Below are 15588 nucleotides of genomic sequence, written 5' to 3'. Positions count from 1 at the left end.
CCTACACTGTACATTTACTGCCACTACACAACTTGACTGCTAACCTTTCCCTCTGCTCCGATCGCCAACACCTGTCTGCTCTGAGTGCAGTCACCGTCACTCTCTCTCGTTCGCCCACACACTCACTACGCATGCCCTGTTCCTTAAAGGAGCCACGCTGCTCTTATAACAAATAGGGAGGAAAAGGGAGGGAATGTGCTGTTTCACTGTGGACATCGTTATATGCCAATTTGGTAGACATCGCCCAAGTTCTAACCTTTGTTGTGTTATACAGGTTTATTGCAGAAAGGTTCCTTCGTTCAGAATCTGGGTGAGACACAGAGCTTTAGGTTAAGGGTCTGCAAAGTACTGAAGAGAAGAGCCGGACGCAAGAGGCTTCCTCTTGTTTTTGTGATCTTCTTTAAAAGGGAGGAACGGCGATGTGATGTCATAAGCGTGAAACTGTACTCTGTTTTGTCTGTCTTTATTTCTTTCTTTGTTCTAATATCTTCCTAAAAAAATGAATAAAGTTTGTTACCAATTTTATTCTCCCATGTTTGAAAGCTTGGCCTCATCAGGTGCTGAAAGACACTGAACACATACTGTATATGAATTACAGGATGTCATCCTTATGAGTAATAGTCCAGTAACCCAGGAAAATGTCATAAATGACAATCATGTTAAATATATGTCCCTATATGTATGCATACATTTACTTATAACAGCAAATGAGAAAGTAAAATAAAATCAATACATGTACATATTCTTGGGATCACAGGAATCTCTTGGTTTGTCTCTGAGAGGCATGCAGAAGAAGGGGGAAGAATAAACCCCAAGCAGTCACACATGCTGGGATGTGGGGGTTATCAGACCTGTAGGATCCAGGTCAGTCATAAAACGGGGCAATTTTCATTTAACTTCCCTTGATGTCATCCCTTGAGTCCTGGCATGATTTGTTTATGCTCAGAAGAAAGTGAGGACAGGATGTTAAGGGGTAATTCTATGTTTGAGCTCTCACAAAGCTTGTTTATGACTTTGAGGCCATGGACTCAAGCGGTTTAAGAGGGCATCAGTTTTTTGTGGAATATCATCATTTTTCCTACAGAAATGAGTCAACACACAAATAACTAAAATCGAATCAAAAACACAACATTTTAGGTTAGCTTGTTTTTATTTTACTGCAAGACATCATCAAGGCGTTACTATTTCTCTGGAGTATAGATAGAGTTGTGGACTCTGACCAGAGGCAGAGTGGTGGCTCGTTGTCTTGCCTCCTTTCTTTTTGTGTTGTTCCAGGCGTTTCCTGCAGAGTATCTATGTAAATCAGTTATGAAGCGTTATAGTTGGAGGAATCACATGGGACTGCAGAGCTCTGATGGAGGGCTCCAAGAGCAAACACTCAGCAAATCTCAGGACAGCACTATCAGTTGTCTTCAATTACATTTGCCAGCAGAGCAGCAATGCGCTATAAGATGTCTGTCAATACTCGTACTTATGCTTGTGCTTAAGAGGTGGATCTATAGATTAGCATTTAGACTTAGATTACAGTGCGACAGAGTGCCTCGTTTTCTCGGTGTCTGAGAGCAGCTTTTAATTCTGACAGAAAGCCCCTATGTCTTCATGATTTAACTGTCAACTCATCCTTTCAGGGAAACTTAGGCCTTTCACGTCAGCTGAGTGGATCTCTTGTTACTGCAGAAAAACACCACTGACAGGACAACAGTGACACAGATGTATCATTGTTGACATAGTTGTAGTTTTTTGTGTGTTGGCTCATTTCTATGGTACATCTTTTATAGTGTTTGATAGTTACCTAGTTCACCTCATTTTCATATTTACAGAAGTAAAAATTGTTAGAATAAAAATGTACATAAGTTATCCCATTTATGTTTTGTTCTTAGTAGCCTTTAAAGTACACAGCAATGCTGTGTGTATATGTGTGTTATTAAACTTGTGTCTGTGAGATTAACAGGAACGCACCCTGCCATACCGACAGGGCAGGCTGACACCGCACCAGATGGTCTCATGAGTTGTGGCTGCCATCAAGGCCACTCTCACGAGATAGACCTGACAACATCACTTTGTTTTCTTTTCTTATTGTAGCAGTATATACTTCCCCCACCCTTTAGAAAACTATGTAACAGGGAATCTCCTAAACTGAATAAAAAAGAGGAGGCTGCATGGATGCACTTCAGAGTGAGTAGGAGATGTAACTGAATGCATCTATGCTTACTCTCCTCGAGTAAAACTTAAGTTAATGCCTTTGTCTTTCTTTCCTTGTATATGATTTAAATGTTCTAGGTATCTTGAACCTGACATTAACTTGGTCCTTCGAGCCGGATTCCAACATATCCAGAGTTTCCAGTGGACACGGAGGATTCCAGGGAAGACTGTGCACAGCGGCCCCCTAGGTGGGCTCCTAAGATCCTTTTGAGAGGAACTGGATTTCCTCCTCGTTGGCTGGAAACCGAGGATTGACGGAATCTGGAGGAGTTAGACGAAAGGCTGAGGACGGCGGAGTCCTGTCGCTGACTTAAATTCCGTGAGTAGGTTTTAAGTTAAAAACCTGTGTGACTGCGGCTGTTTAGCGCGTCAAAAGAAAACCTTTGTGACTGCGGCTGTTTAGCGCGTAAAAAGAAAAGCCCTGAGGATTCTAGACCCTATCAGGCAAGAGAATAATTTGGGTGGGACGGTGGAATCCCCTTTTAGTGAGACTAAAAGTTAAAACTCCATGGTAAATTAGTAGGCCTCAAAAGTGTGCGAAAAAGACGTCTGTAAATAAGTAAATAGGAGTGTGGATGATTGTGTGAGTGAACGGAGACAGAAATACCATTTGGTATTTTTTCTTCTCATACCAAAGCAGTGGGAAAGACAGCAATAAACCTTACAGGAAGCAAAGGCAAGAATTCTCCACTCGAAAGAGTTGAAGTGAGAATTACCTGGAAAGGTATTTTAATTATTGCCCCACTGATAACATCCCAACGTTTAGAACACCCTAGGTGTTAACCCAGCGTTGGACCAAAATACATAAAAAACAGCTCCAGTATGGGCAAGAGTCAGAGTAAGCCCAAAACTAGGGAGGATTTACAGTGTAAAGATTGGAAGTATATAGAAAAACAGGATCCTGATAAAATAAAATATTTGGATAAATGGGTAAAAGATTACGGGTTTAATGGTAAACTAAACGTCAAGACAATTAAGCTACTACAGGAAACAATACAAGACAACACTAACAAAGATCCTAAAAAGATGAAAAAGTCAGGTTATGAGGAAACCAAATATTGGATAAAAGTAGCTGAAAAACGTGAAGCTGGAGAAAGAGACAGAAAAAAGAGGGAAAAAATAGGAGTGAGTAGGAGATGTAACTGAATGCATCTATGCTTACTCTCCTCGAGTAAAACTTAAGTTAATGCCTTTGTCTTTCTTTCCTTGTATATGATTTAAATGTTCTAGGTATCTTGAACCTGACAAAAATATTAGAATCAATTTACAGTATAATGCAATCAAATAGAGTTAAACTGACACTTGTGAGGCACAGTGTTAACAACAATTAATGCAATTCAAATTTAATGTCATAAAGGACTGTTCTATTGAATGGACATGCAAGTGTCACACACAAGTCCTTGAGGTTTTTATGACATTAAACCTAATTTCTGATACTATTAATGGCAGGCATTTTTTCAGCAATTGACATTCAGTGTATTCCCATGGAGACCTCCTTGCATACCAGTGTCATTTCGAAGGGAACTCTGGGAGCTACCAACACCACAATGTAAAAATACTCCAGTAGAAGCCCTTCATTCAAAATCAAACTTAAGTAAAAGTACAGTAAAGTATTATCAACAAAATGTACTTAAAGTATCAGCAGTAAAAGTAAGTATCTGATTCTATATGACATCATTAGATTGTTAATACTCATGCATCAACAAGAGCATTTTACTGTTGAGGTGATTGAGGTGGAGCTAGTTTTAACTACTTTATACACAGAGAGCTAGTTTAGTCCAGTGGTTCCCAACCTAGGGGTCCGGCCCCTCCAGAGAGTCACCAGATAAATCGGAGGTGTGGTGAGATGATCCATGAAAGTGGAAAGAAGAAAAAAGTTTTAATAGACAAATCTGTTTTCAGTTTTTTTTTTACTTTTTAAGAAATTCTGTACAATAAAATAAATTCTCACCCCAAAATCAAAATACATATTTGTCTTCTTATCTTTTTTGCTGTTGATCCATCTAGATTGCTTTGGTGTGAGTTGCCGAGCTTTGGAGATATTGGCCGTATTCCTGTTTTTGTTTGCTTTTCCCTCCAGTTGTGATCGTTTGCCCCGCCCTAATAAGTTTCACCAATGTCTAGTTATCCTGCCGTCACCTGTGTATTTAGGCTCTGCGTCTTCACTCCATCATTGTCCGTTCGGCTTTGTCTTCCTGTCAAGCGTCCTGGGCCTTTGTTTTCTGTGTTTGTTCTATGTATTATTGGACAGTGTTTTTCCCCTGGCCCTCACCTGCTTTTCTGGATATTGGACTTATTGCTTGTTCCTTTGGACTTGGGATTGTCTGCCTGCTCCTTTACTTAATTAGCTACCTGTGTTATAGACTGCCCATCCCAGTTTTTCTCTCTACCTGCCTGACAATCCATTCAAGCCCTTGTATTTTCATAAAATCACTGAACTGCATTTTCTCTGCCTCCGTTTTCTGCATTTTGGGTCCTACTCCTGTTTTCCTGGTTCCCCGGTTTGACATACACACAACATCTGGTTACTCAAGATAATCCACAGACCTTGTGGAACTATCGGTAGAAAGAAAATAGAAAAAGAAAAAGGACCGAATACGTAAAGTGACTGAAAGTAAGTTACAGAAAACAAAGGGTAACGACTTTATATGTGAAACATTTCACTGTGGATTGTCTTGAGTAACCGCACAAGCCGAGTGCCATATAATCCCAACATATTCAAAAAAGGCATAGACATCTCTATGGCCAATATCTCCAAAACTCGGCAACTCACACCAAAACAATCTAGATGGATAAATACTGTAGCTCTACAGGTAAGAGTAGAAATATGTATTCTTGATTTTGAGGTGAACTGTCCTTTTAACCTCTTTGAACCTCGAAGACTTACTGAAATGAAACCATGTGAGAAGTTTAGAGGGGAAATGTGTCTTTGGTGGAACTGACAACAACTCAGACATCTGAAACATGACAATGAGACACAAGCCAAAAAGATTGGAAACCACTGGTTAAATCTTTATCACTGCATTGTATTGTAGAAGCTTATCGTGTTTTTTTAAAATGTAAAATCTTAATCTGAAGAGTAACTAAAAACTATAGCTATTAAATAATTGTAGAGGAGTGGAAATATATAGTAACAGAAAGGAAAGTTAACTGTGTTGTCTCAGACAAATCATTTTTCACAGCTAATGCTACATTAACAAACCATCAGCTGTTTATGTCATCTGCCTATAGCAGCCAGAGCTGTACAGTCTGTTACCAACAGAAAAGACTCGGCACTTAATGAAAAACTACATGGGGATAGCAACATGATACTTAAATTACAATATGTCTGTTAAATTGTATTTACATGATGCAATATGTCTGGGCTATTCTCATATGGGGCTACTGATGTGTAAACTGCACACTTAAAAACACATATACTTATATGTGTACATAGTGTATACAAATGTACATACCAAGCTAAAGCATGCATGTCCATGTAAATTATTTATATTTACCTTGACCTGAACTCTACGTTGCTCATAGAGTAGGAGTCAGTAGTATTGCTGAATTGGTGGTGAAGACAATAACCATGGCAGTAAAGATAAGGTGGCTCTTATTTTCTCAGAAACTCTGATGATTGTGATCTACAGGGATTGTCTCAGTCTCCATTTTCACACTGTTCTACAGTGGGGATGCCTCAGTGGAATTCATGTCAAGATGACATGACAAAGTGCTAACAACTGCTGATTGTCCTCTTGGCAAATATCTCCAGATATCCAAGATTATGTGGCTCCAGTGTCAATGCAAATGCCAGCACACAGAAAAAAGATACAGGCTGCCCTGATGGACCAGCAGCCTAAGGCTCTCTCTTTATTTCCTTTTCCTTTCCCTACACTTGACTATCCAACTGAGGCAAACAGGGCCAAAATAATCTCAGAGGATAAGGCTGGCAATATTCTTTATTCTTCTTATTGTCAATAATTCCCATAGAACAAAACCCAAACCAACAATGAATGTATCCTACTGACAAGTATTGTGTATGTCTCCAAAGCCTATCCATATATTTTACCCTCTGTGCCATAGAGCTCCATTGTTGTCCAAAAACTATTAAAAACACATCAATGCTTCAGAACTTGCCTGAGAATCATCATGTTTTTAAGTTTTCTGCAGTATCAAAGTAATCCAGTGATAGTTGTGTGTACATCCATGGGTACACTGCAGACAGGAACTGCTAATAACTAATCACACTTTTAATATTGCCAATTTGATTAAATGTAAACAATTATGATAAAAAAAAATAGAAAAGCAGTACCTACCTTTTTAGCGGTTGTGTCTGTCTGCCAAAAAGCTCTGTCATAAACTGACTTTTTATCCAGTTTAAAGGCACATTTTTACAATACTCATGTAAAAAAAGATGGTGGCTGTCTTGAAGCAGATGGGAACAATCTCCTGTGACAGTGATATGTTAAAAATGTCAGTAATGACATCAACAAGCTGGTTGGCCGGTTGTTCTTAGTACACGGCCAGGGATGTTATTAGGCCCAGCAGCTTTACTCAAATTCACTCTCAGCAGGATTCTTCTCACATCCTCTGATACTGACAGTGGCCGGTCTTCTGGAGACAGAGTAGACTTGACAGCTGACTCTTTGTTAAGGAGATCAAAATAAGCATAAAATGTTTTTAGCTCATCTGGTAACGTGGCCTCACACATGATGGGGGTGCTCCTGCTTCTGTAGCCTGTGATGGTCTGGATCGCCTACCACATATTTGCTTTGCCTCCTTGATGTCAGCTTTCAGTCTTGCTCTGCTGGTGCTGTAAGCTTCCTTGTCTCCTGACCGAAAAGCAGCTTATTTGGCTCTGAGTAGAGCCCTCACCTCTCCATTCATTGGGTCTTTCTGGTTGGGGACTGATTTTGTGTTTTTGTGATCACCACATCATCAACACATTTGCTCATGTATGATGTCACTGATGATGTATATTTCTCAAGGCTGGTGTGGTTCTCCTGGGTGGCAGCATCTCTGAACATGAGCCAGTCTGTGCACTCAAAACAGTCCTGTGGAGCTGCTTTAGCTTCATCTGTCCACACCTGAACTGTTTTTACCGATGGTTTGACCCATTTTATCAGCTGGGTGTAAGTAGGCAGGAAAAGCAGGGAAATATGGTCTGATTGACCAAAACCATCCAGCCAGATCAACAAGACCACACACCACGGCGGGTGCTGTGTGATCACCCCGGGAGGAGAGGAAGAGCCGGGACAGCAACCAAGCAGGCCCTGTTCGGACTCAAGGTTCTTTTTGACTTATGTCCAGTCTGGACGAAATCAGACTCAGGCTGGCCAAGCAACGGGAAATCTGAGACTGTTGTGCCCACATCTTTACATAGAACTGCTCCACCAACATCCCAGATCATGTGCCCCCCAGCTATGTGGGGGGCACATGTCTTCAACCTGAGCCTGAGTCTTCAAAGGGTCCCTGTTCTGTGGAAGACATCTTGCCTCATTCCTGTGCCGAAGACGCCGCATCCCAGTGGCTCCAAGGACTACAGACCAGTGGCACCGACTTCCCACATAATGAAGACCCTGAAGAGACTGGTGCTGGAACAGATGCAGCCCACGGTCAGATCCCTCTTGGACCCCCTTCAGTTCGCCTACCAGCCCCAGCTGGGAGTTGACGACGCCATCATCTTCCTGCTGAACCGCATCCACACCCACCTGGACAAGCCGGCAAGCACAGTGAGGATCATGTTTTTTGACTTCTCCAGTGCTTTCAACACCATCTGGCCAGCCCTGCTGGGTGAGAAGCTGGCAGCGATGCAGGTGGATGCCCCCCTTGTGTCCTGGATTGTTGACTACCTGACTGGCAGACCACAGCATGTGCGTCTGCAGCACTGTGTGTCGGACAGCGTAGTCAGCAACATCGGAGCCCCTCAGGGTACTGTCCTCTCTCCCTTCCTCTTCACCATCTACACCACAGACTTCAGCTACCACACAGAGTCCTGCCACCTTCAGAAGTTTTCTGATGACTCTGCTGTGGTGGGATGTATCAGCGGTGGTGATGAGTCTGAGTACAGGGCTGTGGTGGGGAACTTTGTCTCATGGTGTGAACAGAATCATCTGCAGCTCAGTGCAACAAAGTCTAAGGAGCTGGTTGTGGATCTACGGAGGGCCAAGGCACCAGTGAAGTTGTAGAGGATTACAAGTACCTGGGAGTACACATGGACAATAAACTGGACTGTGCTAAGAATACTCAAGCTGTTTACAGGAAGGGCCAGAGCCGCCTCTACTTTCTGAGGAGGCTGAGGTCCTTCAATATCTGCCGGACAATGCTGAAGATGTTTTATGAGTCTGTGGTGGCCAGTGCTATCCTGTATGCTGTTGCATGCTGGGGCAGCAGGTTGAGGGTAGCGGACGCTTGCAGACTCAACAAACTTAACATCTTGGAACAACTCTGTTTAACAGCACCACAAACTACATCCTCCAAAATGGCCATACAGTTATATCTGCCCTTCTCTGAGACAGTAGCATCAAAACCTGAACATTAGAACCTTTATTAGAATCTGCCCGCTGCCGTTTGATGATGGTGAATGGGCCAATGAATCTGGGACTGAGCTTTCTGCAGGGCAGGCGCATCCTGATGTCCCTAACCTGTCTACGATGACCAGGATGCATGTGTTGCCATCAGACACGGGTAGGTCAGTGACAAAGATGCCATGGACTCTTGACGATGGCGCATTCCTGACATCCCTGGACGTACCTTCTCACATCCCTGGCCATATTTGGCCACCAGAAGTGATCTCGTAGCAGTGAGAGGTTTTCATTGGCCCCGGGGTGACCAGTGCCCAGAGATGTGTGGGAAGAATGGATTAGGGTAGTGCGTTGAGTTCTGGGGACATACTCTCAGTTTGGGGGACAGCCCGGCGGAGCGTTGGTGGAGGCATTGGAGGAAGGCTGGGATGTCTCGGACGACTGGATGGGATTAACAATGATGTGTTTGGGGAGAATGGTCTCAGGTGCGTCAGGGAGTTCGTCTGCTGCATGTAACCGGGAGAGGGTGTCTGCTCTACTGTTCCGGGAGCCTGAGCGGTAGGAGATGTGAAAGTCAAAAGGTGTGAAGAAGAGGGCCCAATGAGTTTGACGGGGGTTTAACCGCTTGGCTTCTCGGATGTACTCCAGGTTTTTGTAATCGGTGAGTACGGTGAAGGGATGTTTAGCACCCTCCAGCCAATGCCTCCACTCCACCAGAGCCAGTTTGATGGCTAGGAGTTCTCTGTTCCCGAGAATGGTCGTTCCGGATCAGAGTGAACTAGGAGCGGTGCACTGGTGAATGCTTCCTTCAAGTGAGTGAAGGCCTGATGGGCAGTGGGTGGCCAGGACAGAGACTTAGGTTTGTTGCGGAGGAGGTCAGTCAGTGGTTGGACTATGTTACTGTATCCTTGGATGAATCGACGATAGAAGTTCGCAAAACCCAGAAATCTTTGGAGCTCTTTGATGGATGTAGGTGTGTGCCAGGTTTGAATGGCTTCGACTTTCCCCTCGTCCATCTGGATGCCACTGCGACTGATGTTGTAGCCAAGGAACTGCACTGAGGTTTGATGGAAGGAGCATTTTTCTGCTTTGAGGAAAAGTTGGAATTGCCTCAGGCATTCCAGGACCTCCGCAACATGGTGGCGATGTTCTGCCAGGCTCCGGGAGTAGATCAAAATGTCATCGATGTAGACTATGACTGACTTGTGGAGGAACTCCCAGAGCACCTCATGGATGAAGTCCTGGAATACGGAGGGGGCGTTGGCCAGACCATAGGGCATAACTAAGTATTCATAGTGGCCGGTGGAAGTCACAAAGGTGGTTTTCCACTCGTCCCCTCACGTATCCGGATGAGGTTGCACGCGCTGCGGAGGTCCAGCTTGGTGTAGACAGTGGCACCACGAAGCTGTTCCAAAGCTGCTGGGACGAACGGAAGAGGATACCTGAATTTGATGGTGATGCGGTTGAGTCCCTGGTAATCTACACAAGGCCGCAAGCCTCCATCCTTTTTGGCCACAAAAAAGAAACTGGATGCCGCAGGGGAAGTGGATGGTCGGATGTACCCCTGGGCTAAGGCCTCCTCTATGTACTCCTCCATGGCTCTTTGCTCGGGGATAGACAGCGAATAGATCTTCCCACAGGGCACTGGTTCACCCGGTATGAGGTTGATGACACAGTCCCATGGCCAGTGAGGTGGTAATTGGCTTTAAATTTCTTATGGTAGGGATAATTGCACTCACCAGGGGTCGCAGAGGATGAATGGGGCACGAGGAAATGCTGTGACTAGCTGGATGAACCTCTCGAGGCCGATGGTATCCTCATATGCGGCGAGATGCAGTCTTACCCTGGGCTCCAATCCCTGACGAAAGATGGTAATTAATCATTTCACCCACTTGCAGTGGCGAGGGTCCGGAACTCCAGGGCATAATCCGTGACCGGGAACCCTGCCTCAGGTGATAAAGGCGCTTACCTGCTGAGGTGTCCCCGGCTGGTCTCCCGAACACCTCCTTGAAGTGGGCAAGGAAGTTTGCCAGGGATTGGGTCACAGGTCCGTCTTGGGCCCAGATGGATTCTGCCCATTGGAGAGCCCTCCCTTGGAGCTGGGAGATAAACATTATCTTGGAGCGCTCTGTCGGGTAGAGGGAAGACTGCATCTCCAGGACCAGCGAGCATTGAAGTAAGAAGCCATTGCATTCCTCCGCCGAGCCAGAGAAGGGCATGGGTTTGGCCATGGGACTGGCGTATCCCGGAGAGAGTGGAGTTGCGGTGGCGGATGCGGAAGTGGATGACGGCATGGATACGGGGGGTGGAGCGCTGAGGCTACGGCGCAGGAGATCCACCAACTCCTGGAATGGGTCTGTAGCACTCATGTTGTCGTCCAACGGCAGGTCCGGTCTTCTGTTACGTCACAGAAGGGCAGGAGACTCCGTATCAACACAGACTGGAGACACACTCAGGGGCTTGGAAAACACGGGTCAAGGAGACCAGACACTGACTGAGGTGAGTGGAGAGTTTTTATACTGGGGTTGATGTGGTGCAGATGAATGTCAGGTGTGAGATTGGAAACAGGTGTGTAGCTACTTAGAATTCTGGAGAGGGAGTGCGCTTTGGTTGTTGAGCTGGGGAGCCTGGTGTGACCGTGACAGGTGTATCATCCTAAGAATAAAAAAAAAGTCTCTTGGAGCCATACTCTAAACCCAACAGGAAGTAAGCCATTTTGAATTCAAAGTGCATTTTTAGGGCATTTATTTCCATTTACAGGCTCCATACTCCTAGAGAATTAATCGGATCACCTTGAAATTTGGGTAGTGCAATCTGAAGACCTTCGCAATAAAAAGATGTTCGGAGTTTGAGTTTTGGTTGAAAGGCGTGTCTGTGGCGTGGTGTCGAAATTCAATGTTTCGCCATGACACAGGAAGTTATTGTAACTTGAGTGTACATGGACAAATCTGCCCTGAACCTCACATGTTTCAGTCCTAGCCTGAAGACATCTACATGCCAATATTCAGACATTGTCGTAGTGCCACTTACTGGCAACAGGTAATGACATGTTTTATACTTTGATGTAATCCTAGGTTGATCAGATCCGGCGTTGTGCATGAAAGCACTAAAAGAGCGCAGTTCATTGACGAGCTCGTATTTTTGGTGAACTGTGAACTGAATGTATCCGTTTTCAATTAAAGAACGTGAGCATTGTTAACACCCATGAGAGTTAGTGACTGTTGGAGAAATTTGGGGTCCTCTGAGTAGTTTTATGGGTGTAATAGAGTTTATGCCACTTTGACTAAAGTATGGTTTCACAAAACTATTTGGATGGATTGCCATGAAATTTAGTACAGATATTCAAGGTCCCTGGAGAATGAAACTGATGTTGATTTATCAGTCCACTAACTTTCCCTTTAGCGCCATCATCAGGTTGAATTTTTTATGGTTCAGATTGAAATGTCTATTGGATGGATTGATGAAAAATTGTAGAAACATTAATGTTCCCCTGAATGACTGGTTCAGGGGAACTTCTTTGAATTGTAATCACTTTGGTGATCCTCTGAGTTTTCATCTAGGGCCATCATCAGCTCGATATTTCACTTTGTCTGATACGTTTATGACTAAATACCTGCAAAACTAATGACATTCCCATCGGTCTCAGCTGTACTTTGTGTTTACTGCTAATAAGCTAATGTTAGCATGCTAATAGTGTTGAGTAGTAACACATTACTTAGTGACATGTTAGAGTGATGTTACTTTTTTCAGCAACATGTAGTGTAAGGGATTATAATTTAAAATGTAATAATTACATCACAGTAACTAATCCCAGTAACGCTATGTTACTTACTACACAGTTTCGTCTGTGTGCATTTAGCTGACAGACTGGTCCAGGACGTGTTAGTTTGATGCAGAAGCAGGAGGTGTGGGGAAATGGCTAGCCTCTATCAAACTAGGAGAAATACACCTCCTGGTAACTCAAAAGTAACTTGCCTAACACTCCTTAGCATGATGTTAGCATTTAGCTCAAAGCACCACTGTAAATGGAGCCTCACAGAGCCACTAGCACTGTTGATTCTTAACATCCAATAAATTAAAATTAATAAGAATGATATACTGAACAATTAATGTCACACAGGATGCGCTTCCTCTAACAATAACTTTATGCAGCTGGAAAATTTGAATGAGAAAGAATTCTGCATAACAAAGACCCAAGAAAACTGGGTGGGTAGAAGAGCTGTTGAATTGTGTGACACATTTGTGTGAAACTGGTACTTCTAAATTGTGTTTGAAGAAGCTGTGCAAGTTTAACTGAAACTATTTGTCTTTTACTCCTTATACTTTTTCAGATCCTAAAGAAATCTGCAACTGAAAGAAAGATTCTGTCAACATACGTTGTTGTCCGAAGCAAATAAATTGGCTCTGCTGAAGAGACAGCTGGAATACAAAATGAAATAAAGAACACATTGAGAGCAGCCAAGACAGACAGAGAGAAAGATGTGGGCAGAGATGCAAATGACATTTCTATCAGAGTGACTACTGAGATAAATGTGCAGGGCTTTTGCTTCCTGTTTGATACGAAATGACTTTTCATAACTAAAGAACGTGTGCTTTTCTGTCTAGTCTCTTTCAATAGGCCATTAAGATTGAAGTCCGATTTGCCACAGGGAGGAGAGCGGACAGTTTTTTTCTCAGTCAGTAAATGTACTGAAGTTTGCACTGAAAGAGCAAGGTCACTACAGCAATTAAATGACATGAATGCACTACACATTCTACACAAGTGTACTAGACAGAGAAAGTCTATTTTACTTGTCCATTTTTGTAATAATGTCAAAGAAAACATTATTTGTATAGCAATTCTCACAAAATGAGGTTAAAGTATCACATTAAATACCAGTTAGAGTAAAAGGATACAAAAGTAACTACAACAACTACATATCATTATTTATTGGCAAACATTGGATGACTATTAAAATATTAGATTAGATTAGATTAAACTTGATTGTCATTGCACAGAGTACAGGTACTGAGACAAGTGGAGTAGGGACAATGAGAGGTGGTCAGACTGTCCTAGGTGGGGGAGGGGTATGGCTTTGTATCAAACAGCAACCTCCAGGGCTGAAAAATGGGGTGAACTTTAATATAACTCACCTGTTTAAATTATATTAAGGCTTAAAGTTTTGCACAATTAAGGGCGGGCCGCTTTGACTGACAGGTGGGTGCCATCACAGGTGGCTTCACGCTAGGTGGTTTCAGTAATTTAAAAGTCAAATGCTTTGTAAGCCATGACGTCTCTGTCTCTGACTACATGAATACAGAACTGATGTGACTTGTGGATTTTCTCCGAGATATCGCTGACCCTTTCATACCTTTCGTTCTCTCCGTCTTCTCAGCAGCACCTTGGCCTCATCTCTCCTGTCCTGTTACCATCACTGGATTCCAAGCCACCAACACTGCATTCTACTGCTGCTGGACGATGCTGGACTCTGCTCTGATTTTCATCTCCATCTAAACTTTTATATATAGTATATAGTTTACTTTTGAATAGTTTATCACAATGTATTTGTTTTAAATAAATAAATACGAGCCTCCTTTTGAGAATTGTGTCTTGTAGTAAACAGTCTTGTATGAACAAAGTATAATGAAAATTATCATTACTTCTTAAGTTGTATACATTATTTTAGATTTAATACTATATATGTTACATTTTCCTGTCAGAGTTGTTAAAGAAAGCTTTGTAAAAGTATATGAAAAGCATAGCAGTAGTACTACATTACTTAATGTATGTATGTATGTATGTATGTATATATGTATGTATGTATGTATGTATATACTGTACACACTCAGGAATACTGAATTTCAGTTAACTTATAACATACTTTTGTCATGGCTAATGCCTTGACTTGTGTTTTCTCCCCTTCCCCTGTGTCTCGTATCTCCCCCGTCTGTCTGTCTCTCTCTGTGCATGTGTGTCTGTGCTGTGGCCGTGGTGCTCCTCTCTCTCCCCCGGCTGCCTGAGTGCCTGCCTGCCTGCCTGCCTGCACACCTGCCATCCAGCAGCTCCAGTACAGCAGCACTTAAACTCCGGCCCTTCTTCCGCTCTTCGCCACATCGCTGCTTCAGCCTGTTTGCTACCAAGCGCTCTTGGCCACCTTAGAATGGTGAATACTGTGTTCATTTGTACTCTTTGGTAGTAACATATGCAAATAATACACTCATAATGAATACATTAAATTGCAACTCATACCTACTGCATAGTAAGTTACTTTTTATAAGTGCAAAGCTTTGTAAAAGTGTATTAAGTACAATTTCACATGTATTACATAAAGCCCACTTCAAAATATTGCATACTTATAGCATACTAATATGTAAAATGATTTAAGTGTCCTTAAAGGTAAGCCATGAGCATGCACCCATGCATTAAGATTAGGTACCAGTGTACAAAAGTTTACTCTTGTTTGGACCAACAGCCTCAAAAAATGCAGAGCTGGCGCAGGTTTCATTTATTTTTTTTAGGATTTTTAAAACACTTTAAACTTCAGACTAGTGCTGTAGCACCATCATCAAAACTATTTCCTCCAAACTTTAGCAGATGTCTTCTGGCATGTTAATAAATCTATGTGCCAAATTTGCGCAGTTTTTGTCCTCTACCTACTCCTGTAGGGGGCGCTACAGTAACATTAAAACATGATTTCTACGATTCTGTTCACTTCAGTAAAATGAAACTTGGTACACAAGTTCTCCATGAGCATGTGCATAACATATAAGCATGGCATCAATAGCCCCAACTTGTGGCCATTAGTAAAACCCCACCATACTACTTATTGAGGGCCGTATCTCTTTAGTGTAATATTCCATAGTGACCAAATTCAGCAAAGTTGGACAGATGGGGATGCTG

The 15588-nt window shown here is 42.9% G+C and overlaps 1 long non-coding RNA gene across 1 annotated transcript; it reads left to right on the top strand.

Moving 5' to 3' along the window:
- The first annotated feature begins 1616 nt into the window (after positions 1-1616).
- LOC122875329 lies at positions 1617-3201 on the top strand. Its single transcript, XR_006377803.1, has 2 exons — positions 1617-2175; positions 2281-3201. It is a non-coding gene; the product is annotated as an uncharacterized LOC122875329 (long non-coding RNA).
- Positions 3202-15588: the final 12387 nt, after the last annotated feature.

The sequence above is a fragment of the Siniperca chuatsi genome, linkage group LG1, assembly GCF_020085105.1.
Source record: "Siniperca chuatsi isolate FFG_IHB_CAS linkage group LG1, ASM2008510v1, whole genome shotgun sequence".
Classification (NCBI taxonomy): Eukaryota; Metazoa; Chordata; class Actinopteri; order Centrarchiformes; family Sinipercidae; genus Siniperca; species Siniperca chuatsi.
The sequence above is the reverse complement of the archived record's forward strand: the minus strand, read 5'-3'. Positions and strand labels throughout refer to the sequence as shown.